This window comes from Oryx dammah, unplaced genomic scaffold (assembly GCF_014754425.2).
Source record: "Oryx dammah isolate SB20612 unplaced genomic scaffold, SCBI_Odam_1.1 HiC_scaffold_24, whole genome shotgun sequence".
In the NCBI taxonomy this organism is placed as follows: Eukaryota; Metazoa; Chordata; class Mammalia; order Artiodactyla; family Bovidae; genus Oryx; species Oryx dammah.
The window spans coordinates 49684254-49693640 of NW_024070208.1; the positions used below are offsets into that span (position 1 = coordinate 49684254).

Below are 9387 nucleotides of genomic sequence, written 5' to 3' on the forward strand. Positions count from 1 at the left end.
TCCAACCATCTCATCCTCTGTCATCCCCTTCTTCTCCTGCCCCCAATCCCTCCCAGCATCAGGGTCTTTTCAAAAGAGTCAGCTCTTTGCATCAGGTGGCCAAAGTATTGGAGTTTCAGCTTCAGCATCAGTCCCTCCAATGAACACTCAGGACTGATCTCCTTTAGGGTGGACTGGTTGGATCTCCTTGCAATCCAAGGGACTCTCAAGAGTCTTCTCCAACACCACAGTTCAAAAGCATCAATTCTTTGATGGTCAGCTTTCTTTATAGCCCAACTCTCACATCCATACATGACTACTGGAAAAACCATAGCCTTGACGTGATGGACCTTTGTTAGTAATGTCTCTGCTTTTTAACATGCTGTCCAGGTTGATCATAACTTTCCTTCCAAGAAGTAAGTGTCTTCTAATTTCATGGCTGCAATCACCATCTGCAGTGATTTTGGAGCCCCAGAAATAAAGTCTGACACTGTTTCCACTGTTTCCCCATCTGTTTTCCATGAAGTGATGGGACCAGATGCCATGATCTTAGTTTTTTGAATTTTGAGCTTTAAGCCAACTTTTTCACCCTCCTCTTTCAATTTCATCAAGAGGCTCTTTAGTTCTTCTTCACTTTCTGCCATAAGGGTGGTATCATCTGTATATCTGAAGTTACTGATATTTCTCCTGGCAATCTTGATTCCAGATTGTGCTTTATTCAACCCAGCATTTCTCACAGAATCTGCCAAAATCAGAGTTCCAGAAAGTTATCCTAATTTCTCATTTTTGTCCCCATCTTTTTCTTCTCTTACCTTGTAGTTTTAGGGCAAGGCCAAAAGAATCTTCATGTGTTTCTGGGAGATTCTGCCCAGTGGTTTCTGGAAAGAAGGAGTTAAGGAGTAGGGAGTGATTGTCTGTTAGTACATTAAGACAGGTCATCTTCAAGTGCTAAGAGTGGTCAGCAGTAACCTTCCCTAAGTGGCCACTGGGACTACAGTCTCTAGTATGATGCTTCCAAACATTCAGTTGCAGAAAATAATTCAAGTCTGTAGCTTCTCCTGTCTGGAAAAACATTATTGTTATTTTCTTGTTAATAAATGGCACATAATATAGATCTGAATCTTAAGAGGCTTGAGTGATATTCATCTACAGGATCTGAATTAGACTGAGTTTTAGACTGATGAAAGGGGAACAGCTATATGAAACGGTATCTGATGTGCCCTCTGCAGGAAGCTCACAGACCCAAAGATGTCTGTTGGACTAAGAATGGATAAATTACACAGTCATGGTGTCTTTGCAACGCTCACAGGGCAATAATGGTGAGGAAATTTTGACATCATGTTTTAGGATTAAAATATTTCTCCTTATCACATTATCTTCCATCAAGTTATCTTATAACTTGGCAGGACTTAGGTAAGACTTAAGACATAATGTTACAGTGTTTAACCCACAGTGTTCCTTGTTTCAAACACAACCACCTACTACAATGTCGGAAATTTTCTCAGGGCAGGTGAGTCTTGATGGGGCCAAAAAGGCTATAGGAGCATTAAAAGTATATGATGAGCTGAGAGCAGAAATCAAAAGCAACTGAAATGTAGCATGTTGTCTGTTTCATTTAGTTGTCACTGCATAAAAATCCTTTCCAAACTTAGTGCCTTAAAGCCACAATCATTTGTTTGCTCATAGATCTTCAGTTTGAGTAGGCTGTGTAGAAATGGCTTGTCTCCATGTGGTGTGTGTTAGTCGCTTAGTTGTATCTGACTCTTTGTGACCCCATGGACTGTAGACCACCAGGCTCCTCATCAAAAGTGCTTTAGTCAAAGCTAAACTGAGTAATGGAATATCCAAGATGGTGTAACATTTTCATATGATGCTTTAGCTTCAATGGTTGGATTATACAGGGGCCTATTGGTCATCTCTCTCATAGGTCTTCTCAGCAGGGTAGCTGGACCTCTTTAGATGATGGCTCAGAGTTCTAAAGGCTTCCTTTGTGGCTCAGCTGGTAAAGAATCTGCCTGCAAAAACAAATAGATAAGAAAGCTGTGGTACATATACATAATGGAATATTACTCAGCTATTAAAAAGAATACATTTGAATCAGTTCTAGTGAGGTGGAAGAAACTGGAGCCTATTATACAGAGTGAAGTAAGTCAGAAAGAAAAACACCAATACAGTATATTAAAGGATATACATGGAATTTAGAAATATGGTAATGATGACTCTATATGTGAGACAGCAAAAGAGATACAGATGTAAAAAATAGACTTTTGCGGGGATGACCCAGAGAGATGTTGTGGGGAGAGGGGTGGGAGGGGGGTTCATGTTTGGGAACGCATGTACACCCGTGGTGGATTCATGTCAATGTATGGCAAAACCAATACAGAATTGTAAGGTAAAATAAAAAATAAATTTAAAAAAATAGACTTTTGGACTCTGTGGGAGAAGGCAAGGATGGGATGATTTGAGAGAGCATTGAAACATGTACCTTACCATATGTGAAATAGATCACCAGTCCAGGTTTGATGCATGAGACAGGATGCTCAGGGCTTGTGCACTGGGATGACCCTGAGGGATGGGATGGGGAGGGAGGTGGGAGGGAGGGTCAGGATGGGGGACACATGTATACCCGTGGCTGATTCATGTCGATATATGGCAAAAACCATTATAATATTGTGAAGTAATTAGCCTCCATTTAAAATATAAATAAATTAAAAAAAACAAACAAACAAACTAGAACTTCCATATGACCCAGCACTCCCACTCCTGGGCATATATCTGGAGAAAATCATAGTTTCAAAAGATATGTACACCTCAGTGTTTATTACAGCACTATTTACAATAGCCAGGACATGGAAGCAACCTAAATGTCCTTTGACAGAAGAATGAATAAAGAATATGTGATACATATATACAATGGAATATTACCCAGCCATAATAAGGAACAAAATTGACTGTGCCATTTCCAGAGATGTGGATGGCCCTAGAGATGTCATACAGAGCAAAGTCAATCAGAAACAGAAAAACAAACATCATATAATGCTGCTTATATGTGGAATCTAGAAAAATGATACAGATGAACTTATTTGCAAAGTTGAAACAGAGATACAGAGGTAGAGAATAAATGTATGGGTGCCACGAAGGAAAGTTGGTGGGGTGAATTCGGAGATTGGCACTGACGTATATACTTTACTTTGTGTTAAATAGATAACTGAGAACCTACTGTATAACACAGGGAACTCTACTCAGTGCTCTGTGGTGACCTAAATAGGAAGGAAATTTATAAAAGAGGGGATATATGTATATGTGTGGCTGATTGACTTTGCTATAAAGCAGAAACTAGCATAACATTTAAAGCAGCTATACTCCAATAAAAATTAATTTTAGAAAAAGAGAGGGAAAAAAATGTGCCTGCAATGCAGGAGACCTGGGTTTGATCCCTGGGTTGGGAAGATCCCCTGGAGAAGGGAATGGCAACCCACTCCAGTATTCTGGCCTGGAATTCCCCAGAACTCTATAGATCATAGGGTCTCAGAGAGTCAGACATGACTGAGCGACTTTCACAGAGCTCTAAGGAAGTTACATCAGTTCTAGGCTTCTTATGGTTTAAGCACATGGCACAGTGTCATGTCTATGGCATTCCTATAGGCCCAAGCAACTCTCTGGCCCTGTGGTTAAATCCGGCCATTCTCAACATTGTCAGCACCCATTTATCAGAGCAACAAAGTGTAAAACAGAAGTAGTATATTATAACCCATGTCAACTACGTTTGCAAATAAAGTTTTATTGGAAAACACCCCACTGAATGCCACAGCTAATCTCAGATTTCTGCCTCATACCTTCAAGAGTTTCTAGAACTGAACTCCTTTTGATGCCTGACCCATCCTGGATGTCTTTGATTCACCAGTCCTTCCATTTCTGTGTTCAACCTCCCCACCTCAAATAAGAAGTTAGAAAACTCAGATTTTCCCCTTTGATACTAAGTTTCGTAAATCAGTTCACTCCAATTCAAGGCAGAGCTTCCTAAATCTCCTATTTGTATTAAGACATGTTAGGTACGGAGAGAAGGATGATTCTGTTAGATTTCATATGATGAAGAGTCATGTTAGTTTGCCCATTTGTTGTGATTGTCTCTTAGTTTATGTTCTTCAATTAAAAATTAAAAATGAGTTCAAGGGCCAAGTCTACCTTAGATTTAGGACCTATGAGCTAACACTTTTCTTTCTTTATAGTTCACATTGGTATTTTTATATGTCTCCCTCTAATAAAATGTAATTATTTTATATTTTAAATTTATTCCTTGGACTATGAATTTTACCTGCTGTCTACTGTGTTTCAGTCCATAAATAAATCATGTAACAAAATTTTAAAAAGGAGTTAAAGAAAAATATGTGTTTTTTATGAAGGGAAGAAACACAGTTCTAAATTAAAGGTCCATCCAAAGTACTAGACTCAACAAAAGTATCCCATAGAGAATAATAAAGGCATCTGTATTTAGCAAAGTTAAATATTAGTCTTCGGTGGCCCTGTGTTTTGGCAGACAGTTACACTCCACAATGCAGAGATAGCTCTCATATTGAATTGCCTTTAATGGAGAAAAATGAATTGCTGTTGATCTTATCTTGATAAATTATGAAATGCTATGCTAATCTCTCCCATTTTGATTTACCACACTTGAACTTTTTAAACAAAATGAATCATACCGCTTGGCAAAATCAATTTACTGAAATGGGTCTTTGAAACTGTTACTCTGAAAAAGGAACGTCATATATGCCATAACCAAAAGGCACTCTTCTATGGAATTCTACCAGTCTGATATACATTTGCTAGTGATTTCAGGCCAAAGGACCCTGAAGTGTCCAATGAATCTGATTTTAACATTCTCCAATTACTCCTATGCTATATGTATTACCCTAATATCTTAGCATCAAAGATAGTATACATACTCATGCCATTAGTTGCATGAGTGATTCAAGCATGAGTCTCTTCAACTAAATTTCACATAAATTGCAATATTTGAGTCTAAAAGAATCCAGTTTCTTTGACTTCTGAGTACTAACCAATTCATTAAGCTTTAACTCGGTACTGCATCTATGTTTTGCTGAATTGAAATTTATGGAAAAGATTTAGCCGAAGACAAGCATGAAATTAAAAAGTGTAAAATGAGCTGAGGTCTCTACTCCATCATTAAAAAAAAAAAATTGGAGGTCTCCAATTATCTAATAGAATAAAATTAATAAAAATCATATATAATGTCATAATAGATTTTATTCTAGTAGAACAACATTATTATATTTGATTGTAAATCACATGAATATTTTCTGGCAACCAAAAGGGAAAAATTCACACTGTTGATAATTGTGCAGCTTCCCATATATCAAATGTATGAGGGATATATGTTACTTGTATCATTAAATTCTTATTATATTTTAATGTTGTAATCTAATTTCTCTAAGTGCCTCATTATTTTTCATTTCAGCTGCCAAATGCACATATATTTTATGTTGTTAGTGAATTAAACAGAGGCATGCTAAATAGATTGATATTTTGGATTCACTCTGTGATTTAAATATACTGATTATGGTGTAAAATAAGAGGAGGAAAAATGTGCTGTTTCCTGTAGGTCACACCCAGTGGCTTATAATAAAAGCAATCTCTATTGTGCCCAGAAACATATTGTATATAAAAAACTGGTATGATAAATAATATAATTCCAAATAAATGTTATTTATTTGCAACAGAATATCTGAGATATTAACAAAATTTGAGCTTCTAAAAATGTCTGTGGGTAAATTGTGTTGTACAAGAACCAGCATAGCCCATTGAGAATGTAACTGCTTAATAACTACTCACTGTCCCCAGTGTTGACATCTCTGGTGTGATGACAGACATGATTAGCATAAAGGGATACAACAGAATAATGTATCAACTATCTGTTACTAGGTAACAAACCATACCAAAACTGAGTCACTTACAAGATAACTAATGATTTAGCTCATAATTCTGAGTGATGGCCATTTAGGCTGTACTCAGTTGAGATGTTATGGTGTGGCACCTTTGTGTCTTATGTTCAGCTGCAAACTGAGCCAGTGGCTTTGCTAATCTTGGCTGGGCTCTCTCCATCTCTAGGATCGATCTCAACCAGGTTAATTGGGCTACAATAGCTCTGTTGACTGGTCCCTCATCCTCCAGGAGACTTGCCTGAGTTTGTCCACATGGCCATGATAGGGCTCACAAGGCTTCAATCTGGAACTGCCATACCATCACTTCCAGTGAATTTTACTAGATAAGCAAGTCTTGATTTAAGGGTAGGGAAATGGAGTGGGGTCCATGATAGGAGGAGCTATAAGATCACAAGACAAGGACATAAAAGTAAAAGAGCATTGCAGCTATTTTTGTAAACAATCCCCCACACATGGTGAGTTATTAATATTGATACTACAAATAAATTTATTACAAGAATCTATCACTCTGTTGTTACTAGAACTTGTCAAGGAGTCCAAATCCTGCCCTGTAACTCATTTATTTTTCAAAGAATGATGTGAGTTTTCAAAGAATGATCACACAAAGAACCAATAGCCAATGAAATTTAGTTCTTATTTTCTTGATAATCACTGCCAAGCCCTGATAATCCATGGCCAGCTGCACGGAGAGAGGACATTAGTAACAGCTGGCCTTTGGCCTCTCGGTCATCAAGTCTTATTGAGAAAAAAACCACAGAGACGCAATTGGCTACATGGCTTTAGTAGAGAAAACTTTCTTGCTTGAAAAATTGATTCAGGGAATATTCTGGATCTCTAAACATTAAGATGAACAATTATTCCTCTTTTAGGATATCAGTAGCTAGGAAGGGGGTGGTCAGAAGTGGGCCTGGCTCACTTCCACCACTTCCAGTCCCAACATTATGCAAAAATTGATGGCAACAATAAAAATTACAACAACAACAAGATAGTTTGAAGCTAGGTCTCTTGCCAAAATCTCAGCCAGACTCATGCAGGTGCTCTGGACAAATCACCAGTTCCCTCCAGCCCTCCTCACAAAACAGTAATTCAGTGTGCTCATGGTTCTACCCTTGGGACAAGCTGACACACAAATATACTTACTTCATAATAACTTTACAACCGACCTGGCAACTCTTGCTATGGCTTCTCTCTCTTCCATAATTCAATATGTGTAAAATGACTATCTAATGCTCTAAAATGATATTTTTCCTCTCTTTAATCTAAAGTTTATAATTTAACCCTGGAAGAGTAAATTAACCAGAACCTGCAGACTGGAACTGCTGCTCTCAGCTTTATCTGGAACTTGTGATTTTAGAGGAAAACTGAGGTAGCAATACCTTCCTTTCTATTTATGTCTCCTTATCAGAACTTACATATGTTTGAGTTTCTTGCAATTTATAAAAATAAAATATATTAGGTTGGTGATTGTGGTTTTGGACTGTGAGTTTTAAATCATAATTGGGCTCATTTTTATTAACCAAAATAGGAATCATTAAAGTCAACACATTTTTGCCAATGAGAAATGTTTATTTATTCCTGTAACCAAAAAATCCATGCTTTGGGATTCAGTGAACTTTGGAAAACATTTTTTTTTTTTTTTTTTTTTGCATCCTGCTGGTTGTGGAAGTGTTTTCCCTGCAAAAAGTTGTTGAGATGCTTGAAGAAGTGGTAGTTGGTTGGTGAAAGGTTGGGTGAATATGGCAGATGAGGCAAAACTTCGAAGGCCAATTCATTCAGCTTTGAAACACTGGTTGTGCCACCTGCAGTCAGACATTTTTGTAGAGGTTTGGGCCCTTTCTATTGACCAATGCTGGATGCAGGCATTGCAGTTTTTGGTGCATCTCATCTATTTGCTGAGCATACTTCTCAGATGTAATGTTTTCATTGGGATTCAGAAATCAACAGTGGATCAGATAGGCAGCAGATTACCAAATAATGAGCGTAACATTTTTTCGGTACAAGTTTGGGTTTGGGTAGTGATCTGGAGCTTCTTCTTGGTCCAACCACTGAGCTGGTCATAGCTGCTTGTCAGATAAAATCCACTTTTCATTACACATCACAATGTGATCTAGAAATGGTTCATTGTTGCATAGGCTGAGAAGACAACACTTCACAACAATGACTTTTTTCAATTGCAGTCAGCTCATGAGACTCACTTATCAAACTTCTTCACCTTTCCAATTTGCTTCAGATGCAAATGAGTGACTGTAGAATGGTCAATGTTGAATTCTTCTGCAACTTCTCCTGTAGTTGTAAGAGGATCAGCTTCAGTGGTTGTTGTCAGCTCAATTGGTTTTTGTCAGCTTCCCATGGCTGGCCACTATGCTCCTCATCTTGAAGGCTCTTGTCTTCCTTGCAAAATTTTTTGAACCACCACTGCACTGTAAGTCTGTTGGCAGTTTCTGGGCCAGATGTGTTGTTGTTGTGAGTTGTCTTCCCTGCTTTAAAACCCATTTTTAACTCAAATAAGAAAACTGTTAGAATTTGCTTTTTGTCTAACATAATTTCCATAGTCTAAAATAAATATAAAATAAGCAGCAAGTAATGTCATCATCAAAAACACATAAAGTAAGAAATTCACATTAAAATGATGTATAAAGTAACCATATTTATTTAAGAATGTACTCTAATATCAAATGGCTAATTTCAATAATGCAAAACCCACAGTTATTTTCATACCAATCTAATAATTTAAAGCTTCCTGCATGCATGTGTGCTAAGTTGCTTCAGTCCTGTCTGACTCTTTGAAATCCCACGGACTTAGCCAGCCAGGCTCCTCTGTCTATGGGATTTTCCAGGCAAGAATACTGGAGCGGGTTGCCATGCCCTCCCCCAGGGGAACTTCCCAACCCAGGGATCAAACCCAAGTGGACTGCATCTCACGCATTGGCAAGAGGGTTCTTTACTACTAGCACCACCTGGGAAGCCCTAAAGCTTCCTATAATCCCCCAATTTTTATCTAGTAATCACCATTCCCCACCTCTTCCTCACAGTCAAATTTTACTTTAATTCCCTCCTTTTCCTCTGGTTCCACTCATCTGTAATGAGTTCCACTCAAGTCTGGCTTCAGACCCCACAACTCCACCAAATTTCTACTGCCAAGATGCCAGTGACCTCCATGCTATTAAATCTAGTAAACACCATCCCACTCACATCTTTTTTGACAGCTTGGAAATATGTGATACAACTTACCATGTTATTTTTTCTTGGAATACTCTGTTTTCAGTGTTCTTCTCTTTCCTGGCTCACCCACCTCCACCTAACCAGAGTTCTCATTCTCTCTCCTCTTCTACCCTGTTGATCCATATACTTCAGTCTACCCCCATACCTTCAATTGTAGCTAGGCTGATAAATCCCAAATTGAGCTCCACATTGATATTTCCAACAGTCTACTTAACCTCTCCATTTG

General features: G+C 38.1%; 1 pseudogene; it reads right to left on the reverse strand.

Annotated features, from left to right (window-relative positions):
- Window positions 1-7451: 7451 nt before the first annotated feature.
- Window positions 7452-8506, reverse strand: LOC120883231 (annotated as a pseudogene).
- Between the last annotated feature and the right edge of the window lie 881 nt (window positions 8507-9387).